The following is an 18,072-nucleotide window of genomic DNA, read 5'->3' as shown; positions in this document are numbered from 1 at the left end:
AACATAAACATTGCAAATAACACCAGAATTAACAAATAATTAACGTACACATATCCTAAAAATTAACCTTTTGTAACTGATATGCTGTAAAGGGGGTACATTTTGATCATGACTTTGAATGGAAGTCAATGACACCCTCTGCCGGTTGGGTATACCAAGATGGCCGCTCGAACTCTGCGCTGGCTTCACCTCACGCAGTTACGTCAAGCGTTCTATGCGCAATCCAGTCATTTATATAGATCAGTGGTCACAACCTCGAACTTCGAATTAAAAAATGGGATCGTTGATGCTGCCACGCCCCCATGTCACGTCCGGTCGGCTTGTCAAGCGGGGGGAAATAAACCTCTCAGAGGTGCCTTTAAAAACATCGGTCCATCACTCGTGTTTATATTTTAAACACGAGTGATGTATTGCTACAACTCCTTGTAATGCATATCATAAACAGGATTACTACCTAGTGATCTGCATTTGGACAGAGCCCAGCTCTCTGCACGTGCGCGAGAGAGCTGCCAAGATGCAGCGGGTTATATTTTAAACAAAAGGTTTAAAAAGGTTTGCCTCAGCTCGCATGAAACGCATTAAACTGAACAAATACGTAAGGATTACTACTTTAGTTTATGTTTAGACTTTGGACAGATGCGGGAGCGCGTGCATGTGAGACAAAGAGAAGCGCAGCTGCTTATGACGCACCAGTTTTATTTTCAGATGCTAGGAGGAGTCCAAGACGCGTGCATTAAGTCCATGTGCGTGCAAGACAGAATCCTCTCTCTACAAGCTCTCTCGCTTAAAGTGAAGCCCACAAACCCCCATACGAGGAAAAGCACGCAATGTGCATGTTAATGTGAAACTATAATAATAATAATGGCATATTTATTTTTTGTCTTTGAAAAAATTTGTAAAAAAAAATCGAGAATCGAATCGTGACCTTAGAATCGAAAATGTAATCGAATCGAGGATTTGGAGAATCGTGACACCCCTATTACATTACTTTTAAGTTACTTTTGCGTTACTTTTTCTTACTTGGCTGAGGCTTGATCTCTTTCAGGCAGAGGCGATTCTAGGGTTAGAGCTTTAGGGGTGCTGAGCACCCAATGAGCTCCGCTGCCACCACCTGCTCTTTTTTCCTACAGAAACCAATAAAATGTCTATTGTAAAATAGCTATCATTTTAACATTGGTTCAACTAACTCCAAAATAAAGATTTTTTTGGAGACCTTTCAGGCATGAAAATGGGTCAGGGGTGAAAAAGATGAGAAGAATATTACCCCTCTAGGGTCCGGGAGCATGCTCCCCCTTAGAATTTTTTTAAAATAACATATTTTAAAGCATCAATCTGATGAGTTTTCAGATGCATTTTTTTTGCCAACCTTTTTATTTCTAATTAATGGCGAGCTAGCACATTTTTGCCATTAATGCCATATTAAAGTCTCAGGACAAAAGGTGGGCTACACCAGCAGTGTGGGTATGGTTTTATGTGAATATACAGTGTATCGTTTTGCCTTTGTCAAAATGACAAATCTCCTAATTTATAACTTTTATGCCTTCAACATATGGTAGGTTTATTAATAGTTTGTTAATTTGCAGCTTTTCTTTTAACAGTCCTTTAATTGCACCATTACCTTTACAATATGTCTAAAACAAAACACTTGTGACTCCTGCACTAAGGGTTAAAAACGTTATCCCCTTCATATTAGTCTATATGTGACAAACTAAAAAAATATTTATTGTCTAGTTTGATAGTCAGACAGTTAGTGATTTCACACATAACTTACCGGTAGCCTACTGGTGGTATACAGTGATATGTAGTTTGTTTTCACTCTGTTCCAAACGCCATGTTTTCATGACGACTGACCAGAAAAGACGCACGTGACGTCATGTTTACATGACTCCCGATTGTTAAAATAAGTCTCAAATTAACGATAAATCATACAATAAACTTAAACAACGGAGACACACGCATGCAACTACCCACTGAGACGCACTGCATGCGTCTTGCGGAAGAACATTGTAACCGGCGCTACTTCTCTCCGTTTAAGTCTATGGACGAGTCACCCAGGTACTTTGCTACTCCGCAGCGCGCGGGTACCCGCCGGACTAAAATAATCCGAAAACAAACACTTATTATACGTGTACCATGGTGATTCATTATAAGACAAAAACACGGCTTGAAATATTGATTCGTGATGTACTCGCTCATTATAAACATAACGTAAACATTTTGTAAGATTAGAACAAAAAAGTTGCATCACAACACTTTTAACTGATTCTCACTCTGCGTGTGTTTCGCACTGAATGGTCGGGCTAAGCGATGCAGGTACAGAGAAGTAGAAGAAGAGGATGACACCATTTGCTAAGCGGGGAGGTTTTCATTTTCTACCTTATTATTCATTTTAAACCACAAACTACGGAGTATGTTTTGGACATTATTTAACCTGGTCAAAGAAGAACGAACATTTTAGAATAATTAAATTTCTTGCCCCAAGTTTTAGGGGTGCTGAGCTCCTTTTTAGGGGTACTGAAGCACCCCTAAAAAGGGGCTAGCCTCGCCCATGCTTTCAGGCCTTGCAGGTGTTTTTTATGATCGCAAAAATGTCAAGCTCTGGCCTGCCATCTCACTTTCTGACTCAAAGTGTTCCCGCTCAGGCGCACAGAGTGCGTAATTCTATGTTAATATGTTCAGTTTAATTCAGTGCATTATTTTATTTTTTAATTGAATTAATTAAACTGAAAAGTAACTTGCATTACTTTTTTAAAAAAGAATCTCAAATATTAATGTGTACATTTATAAAGTAATGCGTTACTTTACTCGTTACTTCAGAAAAGTAATATTATTACGTAATGCACGTTACTTGTAATGTGTTACCCCCAACACTGGTGATAGTTGCCATTTGTATGTGTTTGTGTGTGTTCATGACTCACTACTCAGGGGAGAGGTTAAATGCAGAGACAATCATGTCTCTTTCACTTATTTATTGTCTGTATATCATTTGCAATCAAATGCTGACGTCTCTGCGGCATGTTTCCGATAAGCAAACACTAGAATATTAGTTCTTTGAGCAACATCTGGTACTTTTCATACCATGTGCTTTATGGGTAGTATGAGCTCAGAGTGAGTGTGCAGTGACCTCATATGGTGACCTTAATATATGAGCACACAGTGAGTGCCCTGTGTGGTTACAATTTAAGCTCACTGTGACGCACACATTGTGACAACATTATGAGGATCTTGTAAGCTCATCCTGTGTTTGGCATTGCCTCTGCACCCTCTCTGTGTTCTTGTCTAACTGTGTCCTTTTTAATGTTGTTTGTTTTATTTGCTCTGATAACAAATAGCTGTGTCTCAGCTGTTTTAAAATATGACCGACACACGTTACTCCGCATAAGGGATGACATGAAATATTATAGTGTTACCTGGGACAGGTCCACAAAATTCTTCCCTCCAAACTTTGGAAGTTCTACATTGTCGCCGCTGCCGGTATACCTGTTGTTAACTAAGCTCTGCTCCAGGAGAAGAAAGCGAGGATCCAGGGCAGGTGTTCAAGTCAGGCTAAGGAAACAACTTCCAAATGGTGTACGGTGCCTGCGGCTAGTTTACACTAGCGAGTCCTGTTTGCCTCAGCCTGCCTGGAGTATCCAACTAGATCGGATTTTTCCAACCCGGCAGCCGCGAAATCCACATCTGCGAGAGCGGGCACTGCGTCCGGTGTTGTGCAGGTTAGCATGTGACAACTATGTACCACCAGAATGTCCCAAGCCAGCACGAATTGCTCTACTAAATGCGCGCTCCATCGCTAATAAGGCGTTTATCCTCAGCGATTTTTTCACGGAGGAGCACATTGACTTTATGTTCCTAACTGAGACCTGGCAAAGAAAGATGGAGTACACCCATTTAAAAGAGCTGTGTCCCTCGGAATGCTCAGTGTTTGGGACTCCGCGGGTGTCACGGCATGGAGGTGGACTCGCGCTTGTGTATCGTCACTGTTTCTGCTGCAGGTTGATGAACTCCGACTGTTTCGACTCATTTGAGCTTCAGATGACTAAGGTTGGAACTAATGACTCATTTTACTATGTTTTAATTTATCGACCTCCTGGTCCTGCTCGTTTGTTTTTGGATGATTTTGCTGAATTTTTATCTTCAATTTTCAAACTTGAGAAAGTTTTGATAGTCGGGGATTTTAATCTCCATATCGATGACTCTTTATGCACTATGGCGTCTGAGTTTCTTACACTCACTGATTCATTTGAATTTAAACAATATGTTTCAGGTCCTACACATAGCAAAGGTCATACTTTGGACCCTTGTTTTTTCTTTAGGCTTGAACATTGATCAGTTAAATGTTATGGACATTAATGTGTCAGAGCATTGTTGCATAATTTTTGATTTGTCGCATAAAGTGGACTGTCTACCTCTTAAACCAATAACAAAAAGACGCATCATAAATCAAACCACCACTGAGAAATTTTCCCTGTTATTTGATCCTAATTCTTTTAATGATTTTGGTGATGTAGAATCATATCTCCAGTCTTTTAACAATCACAGTTATTCTGTTTTAAATCATGTAGCGCCTATGAAATGTAAAAGTAATCTCACAAAAACGTATTGTCTGTGGTTAAATGATGAAATCTTGTCCTTTAGGAGAAAATGTCGTAAAGTCGAGCGCTTGTGAAAATCCACAAGTCTGGACGTGCATAGGCTTCACTTGAAGGAGCTCATTACATCATTAAAGGGCCATTTCACCGATAAGAGCATTAATCTTTATGGAAAGTGGGTCATATTTGTAGTCAAAATGTAACATAAATTTAGAATTTTGTGTCTATTTGACCGAGAAAAGACAGAACGTGACTTTAGAGCACATTTGTATGAAAAACTACAACTCCCACTATGCACCACAATGCACAGCTCTGCAAGCCACTCCCATTAATCGGAACACGGCTCAGACATGCTATTATGTACATAAATGCCACGTTAGTAAAACAAAGAAAATAGCCACCACCACTGTGTCTGACAGACACCAATCATGACTTACTTTTAAACGTGATGTTACATTGTGGTATACACAATAACACTCTGGCCTGGTGTGTAGCAAAGTCTTATTGAAACAGTAACGTGCGGTTTCAGATCCGCAGTACAAATGTCTTTTCAAGTATTTAAAAAAGGGTATGCATTTTAAATGTTTATTTAGTTTTACCAATTTTCTTTTTGTCTCTTGTTTACTGTAATTACATTTGTATTATTATTGGCCTCACTGCTCTCACAATATACAGTAGACATATAAAACACCGCTCAGATATGCTATTGTGTATATAAATGCCACGTTAGTATAACAAAGAAAATAGAAACACTCACTTTAGTCAGACGTCCTTTTATCCCTGCATCCTCCACACAAACGCGTCCCCTGCATAATATCTCCACAGACGCGCTGCCTCAGCTCTTGGAGCTTGTGCTCGTAAACCGAAACACGTCTTTGAAATAAGCACGCGACCAGAAACATTCGCAAAACAAACGTTCATATCCTTATCTGATCCAGAAATGTTAAACCGAAAGCAAACAGCGCGAGTCCGTCCAAGCTTATATACTCTGCAGCGCGTCTGCTCGTAAACCGAAACACGTCCGTGAAATAAACATGTCCAAACGCGCACAAAGTTCCTCTCTTACCTAGAAACCTTTACCAAACAAACGTCCATATCCTTATCTGATGCAGAAATGTAATAAAGCAAGCACACAGCGAGATACAGGCAGTAGTCTTTCCAAGCTTCTACGCAGCAGAGGCCGATGGTTGCTGCGTCTTCCCCGGGCACCTCTACTGAGCCGAAGCCCAGGCTCCAGCCTACTCCTCAGGCTTCTGTTCCTCCATCTGCCTCAGCTCTTTGCAGTATTGTGGCTCATAAAGGAGCAATGAACAGCAGATTAGAGCATCACGCTTGCAAAATCACCCTCTTCTATATCATATTGATTAACTTCCACTGTTATTGTAACATGAATTCTGGCTCGCTCCACAACTTCTGTTTAGCTTAGCTTAGCATAAAGATGGCGGCTGATCGTTTTTTACGTCTGTGTTCGTATATTTTCGTAAGTCCCACCCACTGATATGTAATAGGTCTGTAGCGTGAGTGGGTCCCATCCAGAGCCCCCACCTTGGAAAAATGAGGAATGAGTGTCTGTAGTCTTTCACACTGAACAGAGATACAGGATTTCCTTCTTTCAATGACGCAAAATGACGATTTTTACATCATTGAAAGAAGGAAGTGCCTCACTGAAATCAGTATTTCTCCCATCTCAGGAGAAACTGAGGGAATGATGCACGACCATTCAAAAACATGACTGGGGTTCTAACGGTACAAAGCTTAATGCAAATGGGTGAAGTTTCCCTTTAAATGAAATGATAAAATTGTCCAGGTCTGCTTACTACTCTAACTTGTAGTTGTGAACAAGAAAAATCCCAAAGTCCTGTTTGACATAATATCTAAGAATATCTCTCCCCCAGTTCCTCAAGTGCCAGTGAATTCTAAGACAGATTGTAATAGGTTTTTACATGCTTTCGTAAAAAAGGTACAAGATCAGAGTTACTATAATTCCTTCTCCTGATGTCATATTTTGTGGTTCAACATCTCTGTACTCTTGGGATACTTTTTTACCCATCACTCAGAATGATATAAAGGGTCTACTGAGTAAAATGAAGCCATCATCAAGTCCGCTAGATATTTTGCCGACCTCCCTGTTATTAAATGTGTTTGATTTAGTTGGTCCATATGTGGCTAAATTGATTAATCTCTCCCTTTAAACCGGTTCTGTGCCAAGCCTTTTTAAACAGGCAGTTGTTACTCCCATACTGAAAAAGCCCAATCTAGACTCTTTTGAACCAACTAATTACAGGCCTATATCAAAATTACCTTTTTTATCTAAACTCCTTGAGAAAGTGGTGGCAGGGAAATTGACTGCATTCCTCGAGGGAAACACGCTATTGGATAAGTTTCAGTCGGGTTTTCGCAAATGCCATTCAACAGAGACTGCACTTTTAAAAGTATCAAACGACATTATGATGGCTGCAGACTCTGGACAATACACTGTGTTAGTTTTACTTGATCTATCATCTGCGTTTGATACATTGGACCATACCATAATGATAAATAGGTTAAGAAATGAAATGGGTTTCTCAGGTTCTGTTCTAAAGTGGTTTTCTTCTTATTTGTGTGACAGATCCTTCTGTGTGTCTGTAAAAAACATTATGTCCGAGCTGTCACCGTTATTATGTGGGGTCCCTCAAGGCTCAGTTTTAGGTCCAATTTTGTTTTTATTGTACATTACTCCCCTTGGTGAAATAATTTGTGGTTTTAAAAATGTGGCGTATCATTTTTATGCTGACGACATTCAGCTGGATTGCTCTTTTAATGAGTCAGAGTTTGGAAAGTTAACTGACCTACTGGAATGCTTGTCATCTATTAAAGCAACACCAAAGAGTTTTGGCTCTTTGCTCCCCCTACAGGTTAGAAGCGTAATTGTCCATTACCCACTGTCATAAATACTGAGGCGTAGCTGGCTCTGATTGGATTGTAGGTCTGCCGTAAAGCAAGTTTTTGTAGTATTCACTCGGACTACAGGACCACTACCCGACGTTTGGAAACTTCTTTAGTGCGGTTTTGGCCGATAGAGGGCTGCAAAGCGAATGTGAAAGTGCTGTTCACCCTGTTTAGAGTGGATGAACGACTGAAACTGTTTTGGAAGCGTTATTTTAAGGTAAAAAAAACTCTTTGGTGTTGCTTTAAGATCTGGTTAAACAAAAACTGTTTACAATTAAATACAAACAAGACTGAAACCTATTGCCCCAGACCAAAAAATCCCTAAAATTAAACAACACCTCTATTCTCTACAATCATCTGTCAAACCGAGCCTAAGAAACCTTGGGGTATTGTTTGACCAATCAGTGCCATTGGATGGTCACTCTAGACTGATGGTCAGAAATTGCTTTTATCATTTAAGAAACATCTCCAAATTGAGATTATTGCTGCCTAAAGCTACAATGGGGTTGATTATTCATGCTTTTTTTCTCTTCTCGCCTTGATTATTGTAATTCTATTTTTATCTGTTTTAACAAATCTTCCCTGAGTCGCCTTCAACTGGTGCAAAATGCTGCCGCTAGGCTTTTGACAGGAACAAACAGAAGGGCACATATCACACCGTTATTATATACACTCCATTGGCTTCCAGTAAAACTTAGAATTGATTTTAAAATTTTAGTTTTTACTTTTAGAGCACTGGACAGACCCCTCAATATATTGCGGATTTTCCTCATCTCGCACTCTACGCTCCTCTAATCACAATCACCTTAGAGTCCCCAGAACACGTCTTAAAACCCGGGGAGACCTGTCCTTTCAGATGGTTGCACCAAAGCTATGGAATGCTCTGCCCTTATCGTTACGTGAGCCTAATCCTTTGATTCTTTTAAAAAGCAACTAAAGACATTTCTTTTTAGACAAGCTTTTAGTTGATCAGGCATTTTATGTTGTATATTATACATTTTTTGTTTTTAAATTTCTGCTTCTTTTAAATCTCTGTGTATTTTTATCCTTGTACTTTGTAAAGCACCTTGTGATTCTGTATCTGCGATGGGTGCTATAGAAATAAACCTTACTTACTTACTTCACTGAGAGATCAAGGTGTTGACTGCGTAGTCTGTCTGCTTTCCAGTCACTTTTGCACCATGGTAATTTGATTTTATATGATGATCGGATTATGCAGTGCCGCATAAAATCAAATACTATATAGCCAACTGTATATGAGGGTTAACCTGCCAATGTAGCAAGTGGAGCATGGTAAGAGATTCAGATGTTAATTTATTAATGAAAGTGTGAAAGGTTTGTCACAAAATGATGCTGTTACATATCCTCGTGCTTTTTTAAGTGGATATACAGAAATCATTGACCTTTCCTAGATATCTGCGTATCACGTTAGACTACACCACTACAAAAAAACAACAACATGGTTACAAGAGTTAAACCATACTTACTGTAGTAGTCTTTTTCCATTTCACGGAGCGCTTTCTTTTCGCATTGCTCTTTCTTGTTATCTGTAAAGCATGTCTCCCATATCGCGTATTCACTATTATATCATCTATGGGTTTCAACAGCAGTAAATGCAGCGCATGATATTCATTGTCAAGATGACTGACATATATATATTAACAAATTTACTGCACCATTCCTTACAAAGTTTAGGTCTAGTTAACCACACTAGACCTAACCAATAGGCTGTAAAAGAAAATTACAGTTTTTCTGAGTCGCTTTGGTACATTTCTCGAATCATCCTCGACATTTGCAAAATAATAAGTGCATTTCTCAAAACAATTTGTACAAATAGCAAAACACCATGGATAACTTGCAAAAGCCAGTCTCTTACCCAAAATCCTTAGTTCATCTCTCAAAAGTAAATATGTGTGTCAATGAACATGTCAGTGCCATCAGAATGACAAGTCCTTGTGTCATTGTATATGGATAAGACAGTCACATTGTTTAGTCATGTTGTTAATATAACAGTTTACTCTGGAGGGATATTCTGATGTAAACTATGGCTAAAGTTTTCATGATAATTATTTTAAATTGTAGGTTACACCATAGTGTAAGTTATGTGGGAGTTTGATTGCAAGAGACTGGACAATGCTTTTACTGTTTGTACTGTAAAGGGCTCGTTATAGTCGTGCATAGGTCTTACGGCGTAGCAGCAACGGCTTAGGTTCCGCGTCGGTTTTCATTTATTCTTTTGCGTCGTCGTCCGCGTCGACGTGCAAACACACGCACGACCGCTGGTGGGCAGTATCCACGCGTGTAACCACAGTAGCAGCGCGACCGTCAGAGAAGAAGAAGCTTGGCAAGTTAACCCACAAACGAAGAAGAAACAGCAACTTGTTGTGTATAATTTGAGAAGACCAGCAATGATGGAAGTAAATAAACAGCGACTTTTGATGCAGTTTGAGTTAAATCACTCCTCAACTTGGCTCTTCTTTGTTTTCACTGTCACAAACGGAAATACCTATGACGCAGTTTGTTTTACCTGACGGGAGGGGTTCTGGTGGACCAATCACAGCGCTTGCAGTCCGCGTAGATCTGATGCGCTGTTAAATTTTTGCGAAGTGAGCGTCAGGTTACACAGAGCTACGCACAGGCTACATATAGCCTACCCCGTAGAACCTACACACGACTATAAGTCGCCCTTAATTCGTTGACAAACCATGTCATTGCCATACAGAAAGGAAAAGACAGCACTGCATAGCACAAAGAAAAAAAAAACTTAAGTAGAAATGTGAACATAGGACAATCTCCTTAGGGAAAACTGTACATGCATTGCTGTAGTAATTACACTGAAGTCTTTCTATACCTCCTGACCCAGCAAGTATTTTTGGCTAAAACGAGGCTAAATTTGGGCTGCCAGTAAAAGTCTAATAGATGTCTAACCAAAGCCCAAAAGTAGACAATGCATATACTTTTAGTACATGTAAAAGAAATGAAAGCAAACACCTTGAACACCTGTTGACTTTGCTTACATGTTGGAATATCATACCATACATTATCTTCTGTAAATACAAACTTTTTTAACTTGACTATTTTGATATTGTGCACACGCATTCAAAGTGTCTAAACAAAGTCAGCAGCGCTCAATCTTGATCTGTCTTGAAATGACGTTGATACACAGAACAAAGCTTAATGCATTATTTCAAAATACCTGCATCATGTCTTTGTATGCCGCTTTTGCTAAGCAGGAAACAAAGGAAGTGATAGCCGCTTTCAGCGTCGGTCAGCTGCAGAGATTTGAATGCTGTTCGTCTAGGCTTCTTCAACTTCATGCGGCGCTGAAAGAACCGACAGGTGGATGATATCAAAGCATCACGAGAGCAAAAGGAGAAACCATACAGAGGAGTCTGCTTATCATTCGGTCTCGCATAAAGTCGAACTTACCTTAAATCTTTATTTATAGCTGTCAGTAGTGATTGTCGGACTAGCGCACGTGGATTAAGCAGTTATGGAGGCCCCCTCCAAGCTTGAGGCCCTAGGCATTTGCCTACTCTGCCTATAGGTAGCGCCGGCCCTGACTGAGATGGGTTTCTTCTTACTTGCTCATGTCCTTGAACTCCAGTAAACTTAACAACAATGGCGAATGCAAATGCACACGCATCGGTATAATGGCTGTCCAGTTTCACTCCTGCTTCTCAGGGGTATAAGCACACACAAACAATACTTACAATTTCTGTACATCTTGGCCAGATTAAAGCACTTCTTAGAAAAACAAAATTAAATCACAAAACTGTAAACCGTGCATTATATTCAGTACCTTGACAATATGTGTACAGTATCAAAAAGCCATCTTAAATAAAGAAAAAACAAGGCAGGGAAGCTACTTCATTTCCATGATATAGGTTTAGTGACCATACTGATCTAGGTCAGTAAATACAACTAACCTCTAAACCTGTTAACCAATAGTAATAGTTATGCTTGCTTTTAAAATACAACTTATGAGACAATAATTAGAAAGAGTTATTACTGAACAGAAAATTCTACTAATTTTCCACTAGGTGGTGACAACAACTGGGTCTGACAGAGAAACTGTAAATTCTGCTTGCCAGTAAATGTGGCTCATAGGATGCAGATTTACAGTAAAACTTTGTTTTTATGTAGTAGGTCATGTTGTTTTATAGTCACTGCTCTGTCTGATAGGTATTCAGTGTGACTAATTTACATGTGTATGCATTTGCATGTTTACTTATAGATCTAAATCAGAACATAATATAGATACTGTATTTGTCAATTTTATGTAGCTAATTATATTTATGTGTCACACCCTAATCTCAACAAACATTTCACACATTTGGCTTGCTTTTGAGTAAGATCACACATTTTATCAGTAGTAGAGATACTATAACTAGAGATTACACCATGGCTCGGGTTTGGATCCCACTTCTTCCAAGACTTTATGGCGTTTTTCCATTGCATAGTACCCCACGGTTTGGGTCAGGTTGGGTCAGCTCACCTCACTTTGGCATGGTTAGTTTTTCCATCGAGTTTAGTAACTCTTCGGAGTGGGAGGGATTATAGACGTGTTGTTATATTTGCGTTGCCTTCTGCTGTGACATTATGCAAGTGAGAGTGTTGTTGTACATTCCCATATATTCATTTATTTCTCAGTCCGCCACAAAATTAAAATTGACCACCACAAATAGATGTTTGCACATCCCGTTTATCACTACCTCTGTCTCACATGACAGTTTCTGTTCAAACACCCGTGGCGTCAGTCGACACGCTCCGCTGAGCCTCATTTAAGTTGCATTTAAGCATATATGCGGACATGTCCGCCACAAATGTGCTGCCATCACTACAAGTGAGTTGGGAGACTAATGATGGTTAATGTCACTTTAAATCTAACAGACTTAATATCTTAAAGATATTTTAATATTTCTTACATTTGTTCTACTGTGTTTTCTACACTACATGTGTTTTCTGTTAAGCTGCTTTGCAACAATGTAAATGAGCACTATATAAATACATTTGAATTGAACTGAAATATGTACACACACATTTTTTGCAGTTGGAAAAAACACTGTCATTCTCCAGTTCTGCTCTTCAAAAAACAATAAGTGCTCTCCAAATGTGTGAGAAAGTGGAGCCTGGACATGTATCAACAACTCCAGCTGGAAGGAACGAATGGCAAGGAAAAGGGAGAGAGAAACAAATAGAGAGAGGAAGAGGTCATCTGTTTCCTCTCTCTGTTACACACCTGTACAGGGCAAGCACATGTGAAGCATTTTCTGTTGCCTACTTTCCGGTGCACTTGGGAAGTTTGGATTTTTCTATTGCTGAACATCTGAATTCAATTTCATCCTCTACTTACTGTCACAAAATGAACAAAGTAAAAGTTTAGTTATTTTGTGCACAGGTGTGTTATACTACTTGCAATACTTGTCTCCCCAAGAGATGGTTGTCCAAATGCCATGAGAATCAACATTTAACTTTTTCATTATGTCATGTGATTATGATTACAGTGTAAATATCAATTCCCGCAGTCACTAAATGTACTTGCCATTAAACATGTGTAATTCAGTTTCATTTACAGGAAAAACTGCAATAGACAGTCGGATCCAAACTGTATTGGATTTGTATTCTGATCTCGTATTCTTTCGTATTTACTGTGTTATCTCCACTGCTTGTTATACAATATAAAAGCGAATAGAAATAAAAAACGATTTGAGTAAAATTTAATTGAACACTGGAACCCTTTAAAGGGCCAAAGTCCCTCTCCATGCTGTGGTGAGTTCATGTCCCATACACCAGAGAATGGAGAGGCAGGAGGAAAAAAGAAGGAAGGCCGCTTCCTGATGTGTTTATATTTCTCACACACTTTTCTTCCTGTCCTAGCTGTATTTAGACTTCCTTTTACAGCCTCTATTCTGAGACTATTTTTGCCATGACAACATGCACTTCCACTTGTGTTTGTGAGTGAAAGACTCAGGAGAATTAATATAACAATCACCTGCTTTATTACATTCTTAAACACTCATTTTCACACTCGGGTTGAATTTGCTTGTATGATATCTGTATTGCCAATGGTTTTAGAAAACAGAAGTGCAATATATGTAAAAAAGCAACACAAATAACTCAGTCTGTTAGGTTTCTCTCTTCAACTTCAACAAGATGAGATGAGTTTTCTTCCTGCCCATTAGCACATCTGTGATTGTCACTCTTGATTCATGCATCTCTTTTCCTGTCTATTACATTCAGTCTGAACCATCAGCACCAATCTTTCTCATCACTGCAGTTCTGCAAAAAGACAGCACTGAATTTAAAGGTGAACAAATCTGACAGGCAGATTTGACAGAACATATGTTACATTTCTAAATGATTTACTAATAAAAAAAAAATCATTTTAAAAATTAAAAATTATTAAAAGTTAATTTTAATAGAAGCAAACCTAATGAAAATCAAATAATAACAAATCTTTATAAAATTGTTGAACAGTGGGATTGTTGGTGGAAAATTTACATATTTTATTTAATCCCAAAATGCTAAATAACACTTATTAAACAGTCTAGTTTACCCATTTTTTTCCGCTCAGTTGTAACATACTGCATATCAAAATCTAAACACTAAACTTAATCCAAACGTCAAGTTAAAGGCTTAAAACTAACATGAAGTAAAGCTCATCGGGTTTCCTGATTGAGGATCGTCTGGACAGATATTTTATGTTCATCATTTTCTGCATCGTTTAATATTCTTTATTTTAAAGACATTTGTGGCAAGCCCTAACAAATAAATGCAAGCCACATTATTTGTGACCTGCTGAAATGTATTTATCACTCGATTCTTTCAAGCTCTGTTGGAGGGGCCGTGACTGTTCAGTTTCCCCTTCCACCCAACAGCTTCTCAGCCACTAAACAGACACTAATTACTGTCCTACATGTTTGTGTGTCTGCAGGATCTTCAGACGACAAAACAAAAAACCACAACAAGCATTTTCCAGTTTTTATAAAGCTCTGGGTTTATTTATAGGCTTGTTTATTAGTCACTAAGAGAGAAAGCAGCAGAAACAGGCAGCACTTTAAAATGTTGTTTGTGTAAAAAAAAATCATGTTAGATTCTTGTTTTTGATGTAATTTGTAAAACAACAAATCTTCTGATGTTTTATGTAAATGTTTGACATGTAGCATTGCTGCAGTTTCTTAAATCTTCGCTACATCATTTTTTCACACCTTTTTTCTTATTATAACTTGGCTAATAATCCTTAGTTAAATACAACTTGAACCTCAACAACGGCCAATTTTATACTCCTCTGGGTGAAAGGATAAATAAAACATAATGGGGTGGTGTCCCAGACAGTGTGTAAATTAATCAGGGACTAGTCCGTAGTTATACTGGGGGACATTTAAGTAGTTTTTACAAACTACAAGAAATCATTACTGGTGTGCATCTTGAGAAATAACAACAGCAATAGTATATGTTAAGATATGTCAGTGCAAGCTGATGTCAGTTAGGACAACTCACATGAGCATTTTAGTCTTGGACTAGACTCAAGCTCTGTTCGGGAAACCAGCGTTATGTGTTTAGGATAAATAAAACACATGCTTTGTAATATTGCCAAGACAAAGGAGTTTACAGTTTTATGTAAAAAAATGTTTCAAACTTCATTTCCACAACAGAATAAACCATGATTTGAAATGTAATGAAATTGACATGTTCATGACTGTTAAGAAGGACTTCGGGATAGGCTATTTTTTGTAGAGAATTGTTTGTTTCTCTTTTGACTGCAAAAAGCGTGTAGTAAAAGAGAATAAAAAGTGGCCTCAGTTTGACATTCCTTAAATGTATTAATCTTGTGTTTACATGTTTTAATGTTCCCGGAAACACTGCTCATTATTACTCACGCCGGACCCTGTGTGGCTCCTTTCCCTCTAAATGAACAAACATGTGACCACAAACACGAGTGTAGACAAAACATTGATGAGCTGGACAACATCAGTGTTTATGCTGTCATTACATTAATGACATTCTGGAACTGTTTTCTGATGATGCTGAAAACAGATAATTGATCAGCCTTACATTCCTTGTGCTGCATGTTATTATTTGTTTCTGTGAGACCCAGACTACAGCCAGTCTATGACTGTAGTCATCGGTTGGGCAGCGCGAGGATGGACATGGGGCAAAATCGGTGCTGGGGTAAACTTCATAACCGAAACTGGGTCTGTCAGGCTCAGGTATTTTCAGGAACCCGAAGAGGAGGACATGGAGACAAAACAAGAACAATTTGCTGTTACATATCCAAAAGAAAAAAATCACCAATGCCAAGTTCAGTAAGACAACTGCTATATTTTTTGTTCATGTATACTCCAGTGTTTGCTGTCTTCCTTGTCTATTTTTGTTCATGTCTACCTTCTGTTGGTCAGTTTCATGTTTGTCGAGTTCGTGTCAAGTACTTTTTGGATATGTTTTAAATTAATAAAACTGCCCATGGGTCCGACAGTGGATTAGGGTGACAGTAATTAATTTAAGGTAATTTCTGTAATACTCTTATTTTCAAGAATCACATTGGAATTAGATCATTAAAAAGAGGAAAAAAACGGGAAAATATCAAAACCTGGTCACATCCTTTACATTTTGTATTCATAAATTTGTATTCAAAAAAGCAGATGCCTGCATCCAAAGCAAGAGACAAATAAAGATGAGAGGGAAAATGAAAGTTCCAGGTAGATCAAGCACGTTTGTATAATTAGTTGAGCTGTAGTCAACTAATAACCAGCATATATGCCTCTTTTGGCATGATTTTTTGTGTTTGAAATGCACAAACAATCATGTGATATGTGAACTGCTAATAATAATTGCACAATGTTAGTAGTTTTGCACAATAATGTCAGTGTTTAACCAAAATACGAATGGGAATTTCCTCAGTAAACTCGTCACAGACTATACACATGCATAAAGACACAAAGCCTTTCCCACGCTCATTGTGTAAAAATGTCACTCTATTAGTTCCTGTAAGTACATTATTATTTATTTCCTTTGCCTGCACTGGTCGGACATTGAATTTGGACGTTGAATTAACACAATCACACACAGCTGTATGAAATGGTGGATTGTACAATCATTACCCAACAAAGAATCCAAAAATGACTCTCAGACAGTTGCAACATAATCCTATAGTCCCCAATGGTCTAACATATCTTTACACCATGAATAACATTAAACTGGAAAAGGTAAAAAATGTCTTAAACCAGTTTCATGCAAACAGTGGAAATAGTTTGCCAAACATGCTGCCCATATTCACAGTTGCTGGGTGTGTATTTGCTTAAGCATTACGGAGAGACACATCATACTGCGTTTACTCTCTAAGTGTTGTAAGTACTATTTAAAAAGTTTTGAGAGAGTTTGTGAGGGTGAGTTTAAAAGACAGAGGTAAACGGGAATTTCGAAATAGTGACATTTTCACAATAATAGTAGTAAACCAGACTTTTACGTATGCACTTTTGCTTGTGTTTAATTGCTACAGGTTTTTGGAAATATAAACTAATCCTGTTAGCCTAAATTTGTTTAACCATCTTCATTGTACAGGCCCCTAGTCTTTGTAATTTTTTCTATTACACTGCACTTATTGGTCTTAGGTGTTAAATTTTTCATGATTAGGGAAGAGCGGGGTAAGTTGTCACACTTTTCACACTGTTTAACAGCTGAAGCAGCTTATCAAGGTGTGCATGGATGCTTGATAATTACAGACACCCGACCTAGGGTTTAGAAATGCACAGTGTGAAACTACAGACTATAAAAACCCAGAGTTATTGTCACAGGAGTGACGATCTTTTTAGGCGGAACCAAAAATTGGGAAAGTTTGGTTCCGCCCGGATGTTTCCGCCCGGACCGGTAAGAGAGAGAGAGAGAAAGAGCCAGCGTGAGCACTGAGATACCGAACTGTGAAGAGAGCCATACCTACCCAAAGCTGCAGTCAGCGCAGAGGTGAGAGAACCATTGGAGACCGATTCATTGTGCCTTTATGTCCCAGCAGTCATCTGTGGAGAGAGTGAGAGAAAGAGCCAGCGTGAACGCTGAGATATCGGACTGTGAAGAGAGAGCCATACTTACCCTAAGCTGTAGTCAGCGCAGAGTCCTCTGTGGAGAGAGAGACAGAGTCAGCGTGACCGCAGAGATATCAAGCCGTTCAGGAAAGCCCAACGTACCCGAAGCTGTAGTCAGCGACGAGGTGAGAGAAGCTATTGGAAACCGATTCACAGTGCCTTTGTGTCCCCAGTAGTTATCTGTGGAGGAGTAGAGAGAACCCGTGTACGTGTTAAAGGAACAGTAAGGAAGGAAAACCTATACCTACCAAGAGCCGCAGTCGGTGAAGAGGTGAGAGAATCCTCGGAGGTCGATCCACCGTGTCCTCGTGTCCCGGCGGTAGCCTGTGGAGAAAGAGAGAACAGGGAAGGAGAGTGAGTCGACAAACAAGGAGCTGTGTGAGATAGGCGGTGGACCGCCTCAAGCTAGCTACAGGTACACGGATGAGAGAAAGTCTATATCAACACTGATTTGATTTATTCTGCCTCCAGGA

This window comes from Paramisgurnus dabryanus, chromosome 13, assembly GCF_030506205.2.
Source record: "Paramisgurnus dabryanus chromosome 13, PD_genome_1.1, whole genome shotgun sequence".
Lineage (NCBI taxonomy): Eukaryota > Metazoa > Chordata > Actinopteri > Cypriniformes > Cobitidae > Paramisgurnus > Paramisgurnus dabryanus.
This window is presented reverse-complemented; position numbering follows the sequence as displayed.